Source organism: Gopherus evgoodei, chromosome 1 (assembly GCF_007399415.2).
Source record: "Gopherus evgoodei ecotype Sinaloan lineage chromosome 1, rGopEvg1_v1.p, whole genome shotgun sequence".
In the NCBI taxonomy this organism is placed as follows: domain Eukaryota; kingdom Metazoa; phylum Chordata; order Testudines; family Testudinidae; genus Gopherus; species Gopherus evgoodei.
In genome coordinates, this window is record NC_044322.1 from 353897997 (window position 1) to 353916010 (window position 18014).

General features: G+C 42.6%; 1 protein-coding gene across 2 annotated transcripts in view; it reads right to left on the reverse strand.

Annotated features, from left to right (window-relative positions):
• Positions 1–10964, reverse strand: part of PROSER2 (proline and serine rich 2) — a 32600-nt gene extending 21636 nt beyond the window's left edge. Inside the window, exon 1 of one of the 2 annotated variants that reach the window (XM_030568962.1) lies at positions 10881–10964. The gene's annotated coding sequence lies outside the window, so the exon portion shown is untranslated. Of the gene's footprint in view, positions 1–10360; positions 10448–10880 lie in introns of those variants that run through there. The other variant, XM_030568881.1, reaches the window with a different exon arrangement.
• Between the last annotated feature and the right edge of the window lie 7050 nt (positions 10965–18014).

Genomic DNA, 18014 nt, shown 5'->3' on the forward strand with positions numbered 1-18014 from the left:
GTTTAAACAAACCTAACCTAACCAGGAGGAGGCGGGAGAACTATTTGACCCAAGAGCCCTGTCCTGCTCCCACTGAAGTCAACCGCAAAACCTCCAGGACGTCCCAGACTGAGCCCTCAGTGGGGTATTCTTTGCACCTGAAAAAGAACATCCAGATCCAACGCTAATAAGAACTCTAACAACAGTAGTGAGCAGCTTCGCTTCCAACAACTCCACGTTATTCACCCTGCATTTCAGTCTCAGAAAGGCTTCATTGAGCTCAGTAGCTGTTCCCTGGAGAAGAAGTAGTCTTCACCCTTCTACCCAGCATGTGTTATGGTAGCCATTATTCCTCTCTCTTGTAAGCCCTGTCTACCCTACAGATTTTGCTCATATGAGGAAAGCTTGTGAGCCTGGTTTATCAGATGAATATATTCAACTGCTGATATGGACAGGGCAGGAAGTTTTTTTTTGGTTGTTTTTTAAAGTTTCTTAGATTTGATCTTTTAGGCTATGTTTAACAGAATTATGGCCCAATCACACAGGGAGCCTAACCAGGGAATTAGAAGAGGTTCCTAACAGAGCAGAAAATGTAATTCAGACAGAGGTTTTTAGCAAAGCAATAATCCAAAATGGCAATTTATTGATAAATTTGGTGCTACATAGCTTTGGCCTAGGACAGAGGGCAGTGCAGGCAGGTATTGTGGAGGCACATGACTGGGACTCAGGAGACCTAAGTTCAACATTCAGCTCTACCACAGACTGTGTGTGATCTTGGACAAGTCATTTAGTCTCTCTGGGCCTCATATCCCCATCTGTAAAAGAAGGATAACACTGCTTTTCTCCCAACCTGGCCTCCACTGCATGTGTCTGTCTATTTAGAATTTATGCTTGTCAGGGCAGGGACTGTCTGCTGCTATGTGTTTGTACAGTGCCTAGCACGATGAGGACTGATCTCAACTGCGGCCTCCAAGCATTTCTGAGATATGGGTAGTATAATTTATAGACAAATTCCCTTCTTGGACTTGAATAATGCAAAAGTCTCAGGGTATGTCCAGACTACCCGCCAATATGGCGGGTAGCGATTGATTTTTCGGGGCTCGATCTATCACATATCATCTAGATGCGATAGATCGATCCCTGAACGCGCCCCCCTCGACTCCGGCACTCCAACGGAGCGAACAGCGGTAGCGGAGTTGACTCGGGGAGCCGTGGACGTCGATCCCGCGCCGTGAGGACCTGAGGTAAATCGATCTAAGATACTTCTTCGACTTCAGCTATGCTATTCACGTAGCTGAAGTTGCGTATCTTAGATCGATTTTGCCCCCCCCCCCCCCCGTGTAGACCAGCCCTCTGTGTCTTGGTACTCCCCCATCACCAGCAAGAGATAGAGATTTTATTACTTTAGCCACCTCTATTCTAACCTCCTAATGAGCTTCAAAACATGCCCCCCCCCCAATGGTATGGTCCAATAGGATTGTCAAGGTAACCAGACAGGTTCAAAGTAAAATAAATCCTAAGGGGAGATGAAACAGCAGGTTAATAGGAAACTGCTCTTCTTGACCTTCAAAATGCATTAAAAATGGAAGCTTTTAACAACAGGATTTATTTCTTGTCTACCCAACACACTCATTATGCACATTACAGGTGTTTAAATGCAATGCCCATACTTGAATCAATCATGGTAGACTGTTCCATCACTCAGTGGTCCAAATATTGCACTTCAGGCCAGGCAGCAGCAAAGTACATCTGAAAACACTGACAGTTTTCCTAAGAGCAAATTCCGAGTCCCCCCAACAGTGCTCTAAATTTCACTTTAGGATTATTTGAAAGCCGCACAATTCTTACATTTAACTGCAACTAACCATGTTCAGTCAGTAGATGGGGATTTCATCAATATGTTGTAACTAACACTGATAATTTTAGCCTGAGTTCAGTTTAAACCTTCCCAAGATGCATAGACTCAGAGAGACTACAGAAAATTGCTGTAGATTAAGGAGTTGTCTTTCATTCCAGGACGTCAAATTTTTAGAGCCTGTGGACTCAGATTATTATTGTACTTTGTTTCATGTTTAGCAACCACAAGATACAGAATTTTTATAATAGGGGAGCTAAGTGATGTACTAGGTAGCAAACCACAAAAGCAATTTTGTTTGAGAGCTTAATAGGCAAGATTGATCCTTCCAAAATGGAAAGCATCCAAATGTAGAGAGCACGATTCCACTTACATGACCAGCATGATACAGAAGAAAATATGGTCATGATTCTTGGAAAATTATTAAAATTTAAAAAAAAACAAACAATGTTGCTGAACTGTTCTCCTCCCTATATTATATATAAATATAATGTTTTAGAAATAAAGAAGCTGTAAGCTCTTTGCATCAACATTAAACTTCCCACCAAGTCAGGATAATATTCTAGACCCTGCAGAGTTCTAAGCCCAAACTCTGTTCCTATTCTTTAAGGAAAAAGAGCACCATATACAAATCATTTTAAGAGTAGAATTGGAATACACCAAAAACCCCACGATGTATTTCCAGTAAAACTATCTCATGAAGAATGACAGCAAAGTCTCTAACCTCTATGTGTCCACACCACACGCCATTGAGCTCAATAGTACTACTTCTATATGTACATGAATAAGTGCGTGCAGGATTATGGCCTGAAGGCTTGATCTGTAGCCCAGTGAAATTAATGAAAAAAAGACTCCCATTTGCTTCAATGGGCTTTGGATCAGCCCCTTACGGTAGGCTGCAGTTGAAGGCTATCAAAACAAACCTACTCTCAGAAGTCTAGACAAAGTTTGGCCAGGCAGCACGACAAAACCAAATCATTTTATGACCTGGTTCAGTCACAGCCATGTTTAAATCAGAAAAGTGCATGCTTGCTTTGATGATGTGGCTGGGTCTATGCACAGGGATGGAAGATACATACCAACTGTGGTTGCCTTCTTTAGCTCCTTTGGTATCTGCACAAGAGATTAAATCCTTGAACTTTAGAAGAACATACTCTCCTACTCTGGCGATAATATGAACAAGGAGACAGGCATCCTGGATAAAGGTAAAGAGAAAACAGCAATAGCATCTGGGCAGAACAAAAGTTATCGCCATGTCTACGGGGACATGTAGGATGATAAGGAAGTGTTAATTTAGGCCTTCTCTACATTAGGAAAAAGGCGTAACGCCCACTGGGGTGCTGAAACAATTTTAATAATGGAGGTGCTGGAAACCATTGAACCAAACTGTGAACCCTGGACATGATGGAATCCATGACAGAATAGGGGGTATAGCACCACCCCCAGTTCTAGCACCACCCTCAGTTCCAGCACCTATGCTAACACCACACAATAATTGACGTGTTTTAATCCTAGCAGAGACAGGGCAAGTTCTAGAATCACTTCAATTTAGCTGCCCCTTCTTCCCCAGGGTTCACCATGACCAGCTAAACCAATGGAAAACTAAAACTTGCCCTATCTATGCTAGGATTTTAAACTGTGTTAGATGTGTGTTTTGAACATGGTAGGATGTGTCTACACTAAGAAAAAGCTAACTCAGTTCAAGTAACTTGTTTTATACAACTTGGCACCAAGTGGAGACAGGGATAAGTTGTGTTTAAACACAGGTTACCTCAACCAGGTAAGTTTTAAAAGCATGACTATGGGCAGACTGTGTGCAAAATAGTGTTTAACTTCATGCTAGTTAAAAGTGCATTAATGCAAATATTTAAGGGCCATGGTCTCATTGTTCACAGACAAGCAAGCTAGGATGTGTGTCTACCTCGCACTTGTCTGCTACTTAAATTAGAGCACTTTGATCTTGTCCTCTTTGAAATGGGACTATCTCAAAGTGCTTTAATAAACCATTAATGCAGTTCAGCAGGGTCCAACCGGACAGACTGTAGCTGGTTAGCGCAAGGTAGTGTTACACCCTGGTTTGCCACAATCTCATTGTTAGGGCTGGTCTACAATACAATACATTTTTCCATCTGCACTGGGAAATGGCGCTTAACCTAATTTTGGTCAGCCCCTTAGACAGGGTCCAATCAGGGTCCAACCAAGTAACCAAGAAATGCTCTAACCTACATACTATGGGGAATGCTGCTTCCTAAATACTCAAAGACAGACAGAAGTGGTAGTGCATAGCTTTTTATTAAAAATGCTCTTCTATCATGGCATGATCCCACCCACACAAACCAGGTGAGCAGTGTATTTGGCCAAAACACTGTTTTACCTGTTCTAAAAACACAGCTGTTAGGATATAAGCTTAGGGTTGGTATACAGTGAAAACTAATAGCAGCCTAGCTGTGTCAGTCATTGATATAAAAAAACCATGCCCCCTAATGACACAGGTATGCTGACAACCTCCCCCCCCCCCAGCACAGATGCAGCTGTGCAGACAAAAGTGTTTGTCAGTGTAGCTAACATTTGGAGAGATTGTGTTCATGCACTGGCAGAAAAAAACCTTTCTGTTGGCACACATTGCATCTACATTAGATGGCTATGCTGGTATAGGCTCTGTGGCATAGACATAGCTTTAGACTGCAAAATCTCCCAGGGCAGAAACCATATGCTTTCCATCTCCCATCAGAGTAGATAATCCACCTACCCAAGAAGTGCTAGGTAGGAAGAATTCTTCTATTGACCTAGCACTGTCTACACCAGAGATTAGGTCAATTTAATGACACTGCTCAGGAGTCTGAAAAATCCATACCTCTGAGCAATGTAGTTGGGTCAACCTAACTTTAACTGTAGGCCAGGCCTTTCACTTAACTCAACGCCATTTCTGTCCGCCTTTAGCATGATGACTTTTGAACACTGCATCCGAGACACTTAAAAAAAAATTATATATCAAATCACAGGGAACATTCTAGGCATCAATGACCAGAACACTGATTTCCCCCACCAAATAATAAAACAAGGGAAAATAGGAGACAGAGCCTGTCATCCAGTTAGCACAGTCACAGCTTCAATCATCCCTTCAATTGTCTATAGATCAAACAACTGGTTGATGGCATCCATTAATGCCTTCCAGCATAATAACTTTACCTCATTTATGTTCATTCTCCCAGTAGAGAACAACATGTTGATCTCTTGAATGGCTTCTCTCCTAGACAGACAAGAGACATAATGATGGGGGGGGCTGAAGGAAGAATGGATGGAACCGGAAGGGGGTATGCACCCAGCACCTGGTGTGAAGGAAAGTGGAGAAAGGGAGACAGAGCCCCCGGCATGGAGGGAAAAGGGGTAAGGAGGAATGGGATGCACAGAGAACCTCTGGCAGTGGGAGACTGGGGCGGGGGGGTCTCTCCATCTGACACAGAGTCTCTGGCAGAGGGAGTTTTTGGGAATCCCAGAAATACAGGGTGATGGGAAGGTGGCACACAGGAAGCTTGTGGGGGGTGTGGGTGGAGAGATGCAAGGATCCTTTGGTGTGTGCAATGAGCTTGGTGTACAGAAGCAATGAAGCGTGTGACCCCTTAGTACAAGAACCTAGAATAATGGAGCTCTTCTGATCCCGACTGAAAACTCTGGGTGTTACTGCAATACACAACAGCAGTACCAACCCCAAGTATTCCAATCAAGAATCAGGCCCCCCAATTAGTGACATTTTAAAATAAAATACATTAAGTTTTTGGTTTCTGAGCCACTAAGATGCATTCAGGTCACATTTTTAAGTTTTTTCTGCAATGAGTGCTGGAAACCTCTTATTTTTGTAAATGAAAGCCGAGATTCTCACATAATCACACTAATCTCCAAGCTGGGCTTCAGAAACACCAAGCATCATGAGATTTGTGATTTAAAAAAATAAAGTCACAGGTGTTGACAACACTACAATAATTAATCCTGTGTATATAAGGCCCTAAAACAGCCAGGCAAGTGAAGCAACAGTTCAGCAAAGCACTTAATGCATGTGCTTGAATCCAATTGACTTCACAGGGAATTCAAGCATGTGTTCTAGTGCTTTGCTGAAAGCAGAGCCTAACTTAAATGGAGAAAGGAGCCTAATTAAAAAAAGAAAAAAAAAAAAGGAACTGTTAATTTGTGCTTGCCTCTAACATACCTCTCCAAACAATAGTTAACTTCAATGTGTACAATACTTTGTCTTGCTTTGTTTAATATTGATGGTCAAGGTTACATCTTTACCAAATTAATCTCTCAGGTTCAGGATGTTTTAAAAATAAATAAATAAAAAGCCAGCTCAATGTGGTCTTCATTTCTTAACTGGTCTTTCTGGATTTTCAAGAGCAGGCTATTTTTTGTTGTTGTTGAAAGAACACACTTTTGAAAATATTCACCAAACAATAGGAGATTGTTAAACTACCTACTTCTAAGGCAAGGTAACCGAACCACTGCCAAGATAAGAAACCTTTACTGCAATCCATGCGATTAGTGTTTTGGAACTATCGCCCCAAGACCCTCAGGTAAGCGAGCTGTTCACAACGCAGTAAAATTCTGGTTACAGACTTAATCCTCACGTCAGCAGGAGTCCAGGGTGCTCGGCATCTTCTAAGATTAGGTACAGGTTCAAGAGAACTGATCAGAACAATGTTGAGAAGCGAGTTGGTTGGAGTCTTTGCCTTACCACTTGTGAATAACTGCCGCTGTAACTTACAGAATCAATATGTTTTAGCCACATCATGCCATAAGAAAGCAACTTTATCTACCCTAAGACAAATAAAACAATCGGGAAAGGCCTAGATGCAACATACCAGGTTAAACAACCAGAGAAAGATTTCTAAATAGTGCTGTTAGCTCCCATGTGTTTGCAGAAATAAAGCTCCTCCCCACCCCACCCCACCTAAAAATAAAACCTCAGCCAGTGACAAGTAGTTACTTTTCTTTAGATTAACTTCTTACAGGAGGATAAGGATAAGGCTCTCACTACTCAGCTATGGTTGAGATTTGATGGCCTGCGACTACTTAAGGAAGAACTAGATACAACACCAATGGCTGTATAGACCTATTTTATATTAGGTATTAAATACGCCATAGAACTGACGTCTCCCAAGATTTTAAACATTCTTATGCAAACTTCCAGGAGGGGAATTTTAGAGGACTTTAAAAGTAAATTAGTTTGCATTTCTCCTCTTGATAATTTGGTGCTTAGTAGAGTCATTTATGCTTTGGAACTGCATAGAATACAGACAATTCAAGGTACAAGTTTTTCTTTAAATTAGCTGGCTTCTGTCTTGTTACAAGTGTAAAATCACACAGGGTTCCATAACTTTGATCCCACTGCTGTACAGATCACAGACGAATAGTTTTCTACCATACTTAGGAAGGCATGAGAATTTTTGTCCCCAACATCCATGCAGCCCACTACAGCATCACTATGTCACAGTCTAGCAAGGGAGTTTACAATCTCTTGTGAATGTTGCAACTTAGCAGGGAGGATGTAGGAAGAGATGTGCAGCGCAGAGTGCTTTGCCTCAGAAAGAGCTATAGTAAGTGGCAGGAGACATGCAAAGGGTGATCTGGCTGAGGCAACAGGCTGTGTTAAGGATTTGTTCCTGTTTTATGAGCTTTTCTGCCATAAGGATCAGGGATTAAAGAGAAGATGTCACAGAAGTTACAGATTCCATGACTTACAGAGACCTCAGTGACAATTTCTGCTTCATTCCCAGGGTGGTACAGAAGGAGCTCTTTGCCACTACAGGTGGCAGGGGACCCTTGCAGCTCCCAGCTGCTGTCTCCAGAGCCCTGAGCCCCCAGAGAAGGCAGGGAGACCCCAGAGCCCCGACCGCCTGAGGACAGCCAGTGCTGGCTCCCCTCCTTCCATGCAGCAGGGCTTGGGCTCTCAACATCCCCCCTAACCCCAGGCTTCAGTTATCCCCTATCAAGTTCTTCCCCCACCATTATTTTTGCTAAAAAAATCAGACAGCTCATGGGCTTCAGTGAATTTTTGTTTACTGTCCGTGACCCACTTGACTAAAAATTGCCATGACAAAAATCTTAACTGTAGTGATTTTCTAAGCAATACACAACCTACCTGGGAGGGGATGGCTGAAGCCAGTGGTAAACAAGAATTCCAAATTGTCAATTGCATTCTGTTAACAGAATAGTTCTGGTAGAATGTGATGTTGCAGCTGGCTTCTTAAGGTTCCCTTCTATTGACATTTATTCACATGCTCCTCATCATCAGATGGACACTGTCAGCTTGAAATAGTCCACTTAAAAAAAGGTTTCAGATAACTACACCCACCTAGTTCCCCACACTGCTTGCATTCCTGGTTAATATTTTCTCCACAGCACTCCCACAAGCAAGAAGGGAAAAAACCACATTGATTATACAGGGAGAACAGAGAAACCGACTATTCAGAGATACAAAGAAAGAATCCCCCTCTCCACCCAAATTTCAAATGTTACTTATAATGCTAGTCAGTACAGCACCTCAACCCTAATTTAGAATTGTTGTCTCTGTACGCTTAGTTGTGAAGAATACAAATCAGACACTTGCTTCTTTTATCTCGAAATCTCTATTCTATTATTGAACAGTGATCTAAACCTAGTTATTGGTTTCAGAGTCATCTGTGTGCCATAAAGACATTTTCACAAGCATTTTGACTACTAACGTTCCATTTTACATAACAAGAAGATTTGCGAAATGACTATTCTATATAGAAATTGCCACATCTATAAAGTAGCGCCCATCTGCAGAGCTGCATTAGCCAGGGATCTGTACAAGAGCCTTAAAATAATGCCTTTTAATAGACTAAGCCAGAAAATACACAAGCTGTTAAGACCAAGACCTATTCTTTTTCAGTGGGGTTGGGGAAAAGAAAGAGAAAAAAGTCTTCCTGTCAGTTTCCATTCCTTGCACAAAAAAAGCTGCTATGCATTTTTGGTACTTACCTGCTATTGCTTTGCAACTAAGGGGGAAAAAACCCCAAAAAAAATAAAAGTGAAGAATTTGATCTTGAGCAAGTCACTTCACCTTTCTCTGCCTCAGTTTCCATTTTCAGCTGTCTCATCTATTTAGACTGTAAGCTGTTAGTATATGTCCAGCACCTAGCACAGCGAGGCTCTGATCTCAGTTCTGGCCTCTAGGTGCGATATAAATGAAAAATAATATAAGATAATTGCATGTTTGCAATGGACTTCTTAAATACTTGTTAGAAACCACAACTGCTGGTTTCTACAACAAACCCAACCACAAATAAATGGCTTTTCATCTTCCTGATATTAACACAGCTTTAGAGCAGTGGGATGAGTACATGAATGCCACTTAGCTTTCCCGCATCATTTCCCTCCTGTGCGCAAGCACCCACTTTACTTGTATCTTCGCCTTGTTGCACTAGGCTCACTCATCCCTCCACCTCTATGGCTAATGCTATTGCACTGAATTACACAGACCTGTTTTGAGCAAGTTCAGAAGACAGGATATTTAAAACCCCAACCACCACTTATTACAGCCTTGTCTATACTAATACTTGCAGTGATGCTGCCCCTCCTGGGTGGGAAATTTTTCAATACCAAAAAATATTATTAATAAAAAAAGCATGCAAGCTGTTAGACCCAGCCTTTGAGAGACAGGGAAGCACTTTGAGGATTTTCGGATACAAAAGGGCTCTACAAACATCATTACTCAAGCAGAACACAGAGCACATGAGCTGGTCCTCCTGCCTATGGTAGCGGCACCTCAGTAGCTACATTTCTTACTCCTCCCACCCCAGCTCATCCGCGATAAACAAACAAACAGCATCATAAACGGAGCCTCCTAGTAGATAGGAGGAAAAACACGTGTTTGCAAAGGGTAGCCAGGCGCTTGGCTTTGGACAGCCGCAACCTAAGAGGTGGTGCTTAAATAATCTTGGGCTGGTTTCCTATGAAACCTGCCTGGGGTGGAGCAAAGGCAAAGCTCTCCGCGCTGAAAGTCCAAAGCAGGGGAGAACTACAGGAGCTCCCCCATATTGGGTAGTGGGTCAATCTAACATAGCCTATTCTCCGCAGTGTTACACACAGGAGGGGGCCCATCGCCTCCTGGCCGGGGCGTTAGTCAGTGCCGGGTACAACGAAGCCATTTGGTACCACCTGTTACCTCCACGGGCTCCCAAAGCACCTGGGTCAGACACACCCTAACGCCCAAGCGAGGAGGCGGTGGGGGAAGAGGAAACAGATTCAGGGCAGGGAGGTTTTCAGCTGAGATTCGGGATGAAATCGGAGGGGTGACGAGGCAGGGACACGGGGAGGCTGCTGGGCACACGGGGACCTTTATCCGCACAGCCCTGCGGGAGGCCCGGAGCAGAGCCGCTCACCATCCCGTCTTGCTAGCTACAGACAGCGCCGAGCACCCAGCTCGGACCTGCCAGCCCCCCAGTCCCGCTCGGACACAAGATAGCCCGTCTCTCCCCGCAGCCCGGCCACGCTCACTCAGTCACTCACCTGGCCGGCCCGACCCGGTCTAGCCCGCTCCGTCCGCCAGCGCCGGGAGCCGAGCAGGTGCAGGCGCCTCGCGCTGACTCGGGAGCCCTCCCAGCTGCAGTGACTCCCCCTCGGGCAGGGGTAGGGACGCCCAGCCCAGCAGCCAGCCACTGAGCTCATGCGCACTGGCCCGGCCCACGCCCCCTCCGCCCAGCTGGCGTTTAAAGGGGCAGTTCTCTGCCCAGGGCTGGCCGGCTGGGGTGGAGTCCATTCCCTTCCCCCTCGCTCCCCAGGTATTGCCGTGCCCAAGCTTTTCCCCAGCGCGCTGGGCAGCGGCGCTCCACCTTTCCAGACTAGTTTACCCCTTTGAGGCACCTGATCTGTCTTGCCTACCCCCACCTTTCACCTCTCTTAAAAACGACTTCTTACACAAGCGGACACACAAATACAAAAGTGTCACAGCACTGAACAGTGGTTGGCTTTCTCATTTTAACCATATCATTATAATATAAATCATTTGGAATAGAAAGATTATACTTACATTTCAGTGGGTAGTATGTAGAGCAGGATAAACTAGTCGTTGTCTGTACGAAATTTTAGTTTGTACTGACTTCGCTAGTGGTTTTTTGGTAGCCTGTTGTAAAACTATGTAAATCCCTAGATGAGTTGATGTGCTCCCTGGAAGACCTCTGAGTACCCCCGGGGGTATGCTACCCCTGGTTGAGAGCCACTGAGGTGAAGAATAGAATCGGTATTGCAACAATGCTCTCTCTGCAATACAGTAACACCCTGGTAAGCAGAGAGCTCCGATGACTGGTTTGTGGTGTAATGTCTCTTTAAACACACTAGCTCTGTTGCACAGCTGGTTTTGTTTCTGATACTGAGCTGGCAGAGATTTGTAAACCTGTTAAAACATCCCAAACAAAGACATAAACGGGGGTGGGGAGGAAGGGATGTGCGTAATAGTTTGTCATGCAGCAGAGTGAGAGTTTGCCAGCTCTCATGGCTCATCCTGAACTTATTGGGTTAAGTTTTTAAAGCAAGGATCATGTGCAGATCAAAAACGCTGCATGGCACCTTCCAACCCAGGGACTCAAAACACTTCACAAACCAAGGGTACAACCCAACAAATACTTAAAGCATGTGCCTAAATTTACTCTGGGGGACAGCCCCACCCTCATTGGTGTAAAAAATGCATGAACCCTTACAACAACCCTATGACCAAGGGAGGTAAGTATCTTTATTATGTAGATGGGGAAATGTGAGCCCAGAGCTGCTAAGGCCCAGATCCTCAAAGGTAGTTAGATGCCTAGCTCCCTAGGTCTAGATGAGACACTAGTTAAAAAGCCAGCACATCAGCAATATTGCCAAGCAAAATCATGAGTCAGGCCTCAAAAAAATCATGAAATTGGGTTAAAACTCTTGATAGTGTTAAAACAATTAATACATTTGAGGTTCTTTTTATTCTCTTGGTTTTTAAACCCATAGAGATCACCTTTTCAAGCTTTTGTCTGCAATCAGGAAATTTCTTTTTTTTTAAAGAGAGCTGAGAGTCTCACATAATCAGATGACTCCAGCAGCTGGGGCCTTAAGGACACCAACTAGCAAGAGACTTGCGGCAAAATCACAAGAGGTGGCAATACTGCCATAGCCTACTCTAGACATCATGCTGTTCTTCTACCTCTTGTGGAACTGCACTGGTGGAAAATTTTAAGGAAAAAAACACCACCACAATGTCAGAGCTAGGAAAACTATTGTCAGAGCTGGGAGTCTTGACTCTATTTCCAAATCTTTCTCTTCTAGGGCTCATACCTGAATGAGGAAAAGAAAGCTGTTCTGTCTCTTACGCATTATCTCCATTGTGTGTTTTATTAAACAGTGCCTCCATCTCAACAACAAATACAGTTATCTGGTTGAAGATAATGTTACTGAAACACAGCGTTACCAATGTTAAATACTGGTGTTTGCCCCATCTTGCCTTTTTGAAATGGTTTGCTGCAGTTCTTAACTTAGCCCTGATTTCTAGTACAGAACATGGAGTTGTTATTATTTACAACACATGATTTTAGCCCTTAGAGATCAGGACTAGAACTCAATGAAATTTTTAGGTTGAAACTTTTTTCTGCCAAAAAATGCAGATTTGGGTCAACCAAAACATGTGAATTTGTGTTGGAATTTGCAGAGTTGAGTCCATTGGGGTTGGGGAAGGGGGAGAACAAAAAAAATCTAAATGTTTAAAAAATATGTTTTCAGAACAAAATGTTTTGTTTTTTTATTCAAAACAATTTTTCAGTTCGAATTTTACCTCAGCTTTGTTTTTTTAAAAAGGTTAAGATGACTCAGACAAAGTGAAATGTTTCTGATTGACTCAAACTCATTTTTTTTAACTTGTTAAGATTGCAGAAAATTTTTTCCTTGGGTCAACCCAAAACATTTTTTCCCTCAGTTTGATCAGTGAAGAGTTATTCACGCAGCTCTAACCGGAACTCTGTTGTGCTAGGCATGGCACATACGTATATAGTAAGTACGTGCAATCTCAGTAAGAGTTTATAATCGTAGAACTCTTACAAACTTCAGCGGGTCTCGGATGCTGAAGCTAGAGGTGTGGGGGTGCTGCAACAACAACCCCTGGCTCAAAGTGGTTTCCATTATATACAGTGTTTACCATTTGGTTCAATGGCTCTTTCTCAGCACCCCCACTATAAAAATTGTTCCAGCACCCCTGACTCTGGGTGGAAGCAGGGATCTGCTCACATGGACCAGCTTGCAGGATTGTAGCCTTAACTGTGATTTATCCAAGCTGCTTGTGTCTGCGTCCACACGCGTGTGTATGCATGTTACTGCTCCACCTCCTGTCACCGTGCATACAAGCAGTGTAACAAGCATTTCAAAAATAGCAATAGCACTTTTTTTCAAATATCATGGTTATGGGTGTGATATAAGATCATAAACTGGGTAGAACAGAGAGAGGATCCATTATAAAGCCCCATATATAGGGGTTACTATCCCTCTAGGATTGTCCTGTAGTCTCCAGGAATTAAAGATTAATCTTTAATTAAAGATTATGTCATGTGATGAAACCTCCAGGAACATGTTCAACCAAAATTGGCAACCCCACCCATATAAAATTAACACAAATATTGTGATAATCCAACTATCTCGGAAGTATTTATTTATACCACATTTACGGTGACCAGATAGCAAGTATGAAAAATCAGGACAAAGTATGGGGGGTAATAGGCACCTATATAAGAAAAATCCCCCAATATCAGGAGTGCCTCTATAAAATCAGGACATCTGGTCACTCTAACCACATTTGTGGTCATGCCAGTCATCACATTAATGCCTTTATTTTCCAGACCACATGGTAGAGATTTCAAACCATTATCTAAACTGTGCTTGTGGAAATTAGTACTCTCCACCCATAGCCATGGCACAATTATTTTCTGTAGTGCTTCACAAAGAAGCGGAAAGAGACTTGGGAAAAATGGGCTAATCTCATATCAAATAAATGGGATACCTAAAACGTATGATTTGGTGGGGTGCTATGCAATTTATATTGGAGAGTCATGTGAGCTTTGGCCAGTCCTGAGTAAAATGATCGCCCACATTTCTGGCTATAAAAACAAGCACGCCACCGCATCACGTGTTTAAAATTTTATATAGTGGCAGGAGCAGTTTTAGTGGGAAGAACAAGCAAGACATTGGGATTCTGGACTTCCATACTGTAGTTCTAGCCCTGGCTGCCAGCAACTTACATGGTCATAGGCCAGTGTCAATCCCACATGCCAATTATTAAACAATTATGATTAAATGTGAAATCATTATTCTGTTATTTAAAATGTTAACTACTAATGAATTATTCATTGTTACAGGACAGAGGTGCCTCCGTCTCTAGCTATAGAAAATGAGAATGATGCCCACCTCACAGGGTGCTTTTAGGCCCTGATGCAGGAAAGCACTTATAATTTAGCCTGTGCTTAAATATTTTCCTGAATTGGGGCCATAATACAGTATTTGTAAAATGTTTTGAGATCCACTGATGAAAGACATAAGATAACTGTAAAGTATCATTACTTACTAGTAAGCAAATATTAACTGCACACTCCATGCAGCAGCCACTAAAGTCAGTGCTTTTATTCCTAGCTTTTCCCTTTCAGTGGGTGATCACCGTGAGGGAAGCCAGTTGCTTTCCAGACCTTTGTCAGTCCCCTAGGTATATACAGGGTCTTTGTATTGAATGATTTATACCGCGCACTTGATGGTGTTGATGCCTTATACAACAAAACCTAGGAAGCCATACAGAAAAACTGGTTCTATCTTTGTGTTCTCTTTCCCCACCATGGGTCATCTGGAAGGATGTTTTTAAATTATTTGTATTTAATTTTTCACTTTTTTCTTCTTTCCTCGTTTTGCCACATAATCTGTTATCTTAATTGTTCTATCCAAGGGGCGGACGGTGTTCTGGGAAAGCACTTGCCAGGGGATGTGTCCTACATTCAATACTGAAGGTGGTGAAATTTATGGTGTATAGTTCCAGCCTACCACCTGTACATTATATGCAGCAGAGAATTCCCTCACGCAGCACTCCACTAACTTGTTATACCTGTTTGAAAAAAAATGTGAAGCACACACCTCCTTCCTGTGCCACTGCTTACTGATAAGCATGTGGTATTGACTTTTCTAGTCATTGCTCAACAAGCCATTGCAGGATTTCGTGTGTGTTTATGCTCGCTTGATTTCTGTCCAGTAAGAAGCATAACAACAACAAAACATACCTGATGACAGCGTCAGAACAATCATATCCATTTGGAGCCCAATCCTGCATCTCCTATATGAGTTTTGCCTGTACCAGGACTGCAGGGTTGGGCTTGCATCTGTGAGCCCACATTGGGAGAGAGGTCATGTATTTGGCAGACCAAAAATCCACTTCATCCCAAGCAGTGTTGTTAGTCTGCTTTTACTGTTACAAATGACTGAGTATACAAGTAGCTAATTGGGAAATTTAGGGTCAAAGAGAACCTAATTTGTGCTCCAACATTCCATCCCACGCTATTTTAAACTTCCTGAACTACTAGCTTTCATTTTTGGGGACTTTTTCTCCATATTTGGGCTGGTCTGGTCTGGTTGAGTGGGTGGTATCGAGCAATCAGGAAGAACTAATAAAATGAAGGGTAGTTATAATTTATTATTACTCATTTTTATTGTGGTAGCCTCTAGGGAGCCTTATCAGAGACTGGATCTCCATTGTAGTAGGTGCTGTACAGACAAATAATAAAGCCTGTCCCTACCCCAGAGACCTCACAATCTACATGTCAGGCAGGATGCAACAGATGGGAAAAAAAGACAAATAGGGTAGATGCTGTGGGAGGATCAGGTAATTACAACATGGACAGATTTAGCAGGAGTAAAGACTGAGTTACATTTTATTACTATGACTATTGACTTATTTTTAAGATTACTGTGACTATTACTATGATTTATCATTTCTATGACAGTACCACTTAGAAGTCCCAGATAAAACTGAGGCCCTTGTGTGCTTAACACTGTACCAACACAGTGTATTAAGACAGTCATTTTTGCTGCTGTGTATCATCATGAGGTGTAATACACAAGAAGTATGATGAAGTGGCTCAACATTTCATGACAACATAACTGCACATGTGGACTGATTAAACAATTTCTGATTACAGTCGTCCATGGAAGTGCAAAGAGATACTTGTGGAGAGGCGAAGCCAAAGAAATAGCCATCTACTAATTATTTAGAGAGGAAGGATGGTCTTGAGTCTAAGACAGTGGACTGATGCTCAGAAGATCTGGATTCAGTATCCAACTCTGCCACAGACTGCCTGGGTAACCTTGGGAAAGTCACTTAGGGACAGATACTTAAAGGTATTTAGGTGCATGAATCTAACTGATTTCAATGGGAATTAGGAGCCTGAATGCCTTTGAGGATCTGGATTTAGCCTCTCTGTGCATCAGTTCTCCAACTGTAAAATGGGAATGATGTTTTTCTTTTCCCTATAGTTTGTCTAGTCAGACTGTAATATCTTTGTAAAGGGAATGGTGCTTACTAACTGTACAGCATCTGGCACAATGGGGCCCAATCTTAGTTGGTGCCTCAAGGCACTAAATGTCATTCAAATACAGAGTTAGCTGTTCCCTGGCTTTTACCATTCAATAGCTATGTTTTCTGAGGTTTGTATTATCATTTTCTCTCTCTGTGTTTCTCATTATTGTTATTTATTTGTGTTACTTTAGCTCCTAGGACATGGACCAGGACCCCCTTATGCCAGGCACGGTACAAACACAGAACAAAAAGACAGTCCCTGCCCATAGGTGCTGGAACTATGGGTGCTGGGAGTGCTGCCACACCCCCTACTTGAAGTGGTTTCCATTATAGACAGGGTTTACAGTTCGGTTCAATGGCTCTCAGCACCCCTACTATACAAATTGTTCCAGCACCCCTGTCCCTACCTCAAGAAGCTCACAATCTAATGATTTACCTCAGCACTTTTTAAATGTATGTGGTTTTCTTCCCTATAAGAATTTCACGGATAAATCATTATATTCGAGTAAGTGTTAATCATATTAGTCTCACAAGGGAAGGAATGAAAAACAATAAATGGCCTGTAGTGTTTTCTATTAGATGAAGTAAAATAAATACACCCATAAATAAGCTTGTCTCTTTTTATTTCTAGGCTCCTGGTTCAACTCCTTCTCTGACCAATAGGGACTGAAAGTCATTGTCATCGGATGGTTGGTTGGTGGTCTGTGTGAAATGGATTTGGGTTGGGAGACTCAATCCTGATCCCAGTGGACAGGAATCTGTGTCACAAAAATCACAACGGGCAGTGATTTGGACTCTCACTGGCAATCTTGGAAGACATGAATGGGCTGCGAAGGCTGATGTGCACGTAGACGGAATCCTTTTAGGTGCTGTTTGAGGATAGCTTGCATGGCTGTTCTATAGCAGTTCTGTGGACAACCAGAGGGCTGCAGTCTCCAAACTTGTCAAAATGACACCCAGGGTCCATTTTAACTCCCAATGAAAGTCAAGTGGAAGAATCCTATTGATTTCAGTGGAAGTTGGATCAGGCCCTAAATTCATAAGCCTAAAGAAATCAAGGGTGAAATCTTGGCCTCACTGAAATCAATGGTTGATTTGCCTTTCCCGCCAGTGGGGGCAGGATATCACTTTCCATTTTATTTGTATGAATCCATTCAAATGTCCCACTCACAACTTCTGGGTTTTTTGTCTTTGTTTTGTTTATTAACAAATAAAACAGAAGAAAATTCCATGGCAGCAATACCTTATTGCCAGCGGCCAAGACTATTAGAGGATAATCTCAGCCTAGGAATCTCTAGCACTGTGCTTGCACCTCCTCTCTCCTAATCCTCTAGCCTACAATTACAGACTAAACCAGGGAAACAACAGTCTTTGTTGTGCCTTATTGCTTAATTGTTTAATGAGGTATTCACGTTGTCCAAGTGGATGCACTGTAATTTTGTAGCTGCTGTGCCAATAAACCCAGAGCTGCCTTTTATGCAGAAGGATTTACTTGTTTTCATGCTAAAATAAGACACTATTAAAATAAACATCCACTTCCACTAGTGAATATATCTAGGGCTATCTCCATTCCATTAAGGTAGGGAAAAATAGCTTGCAACCTCC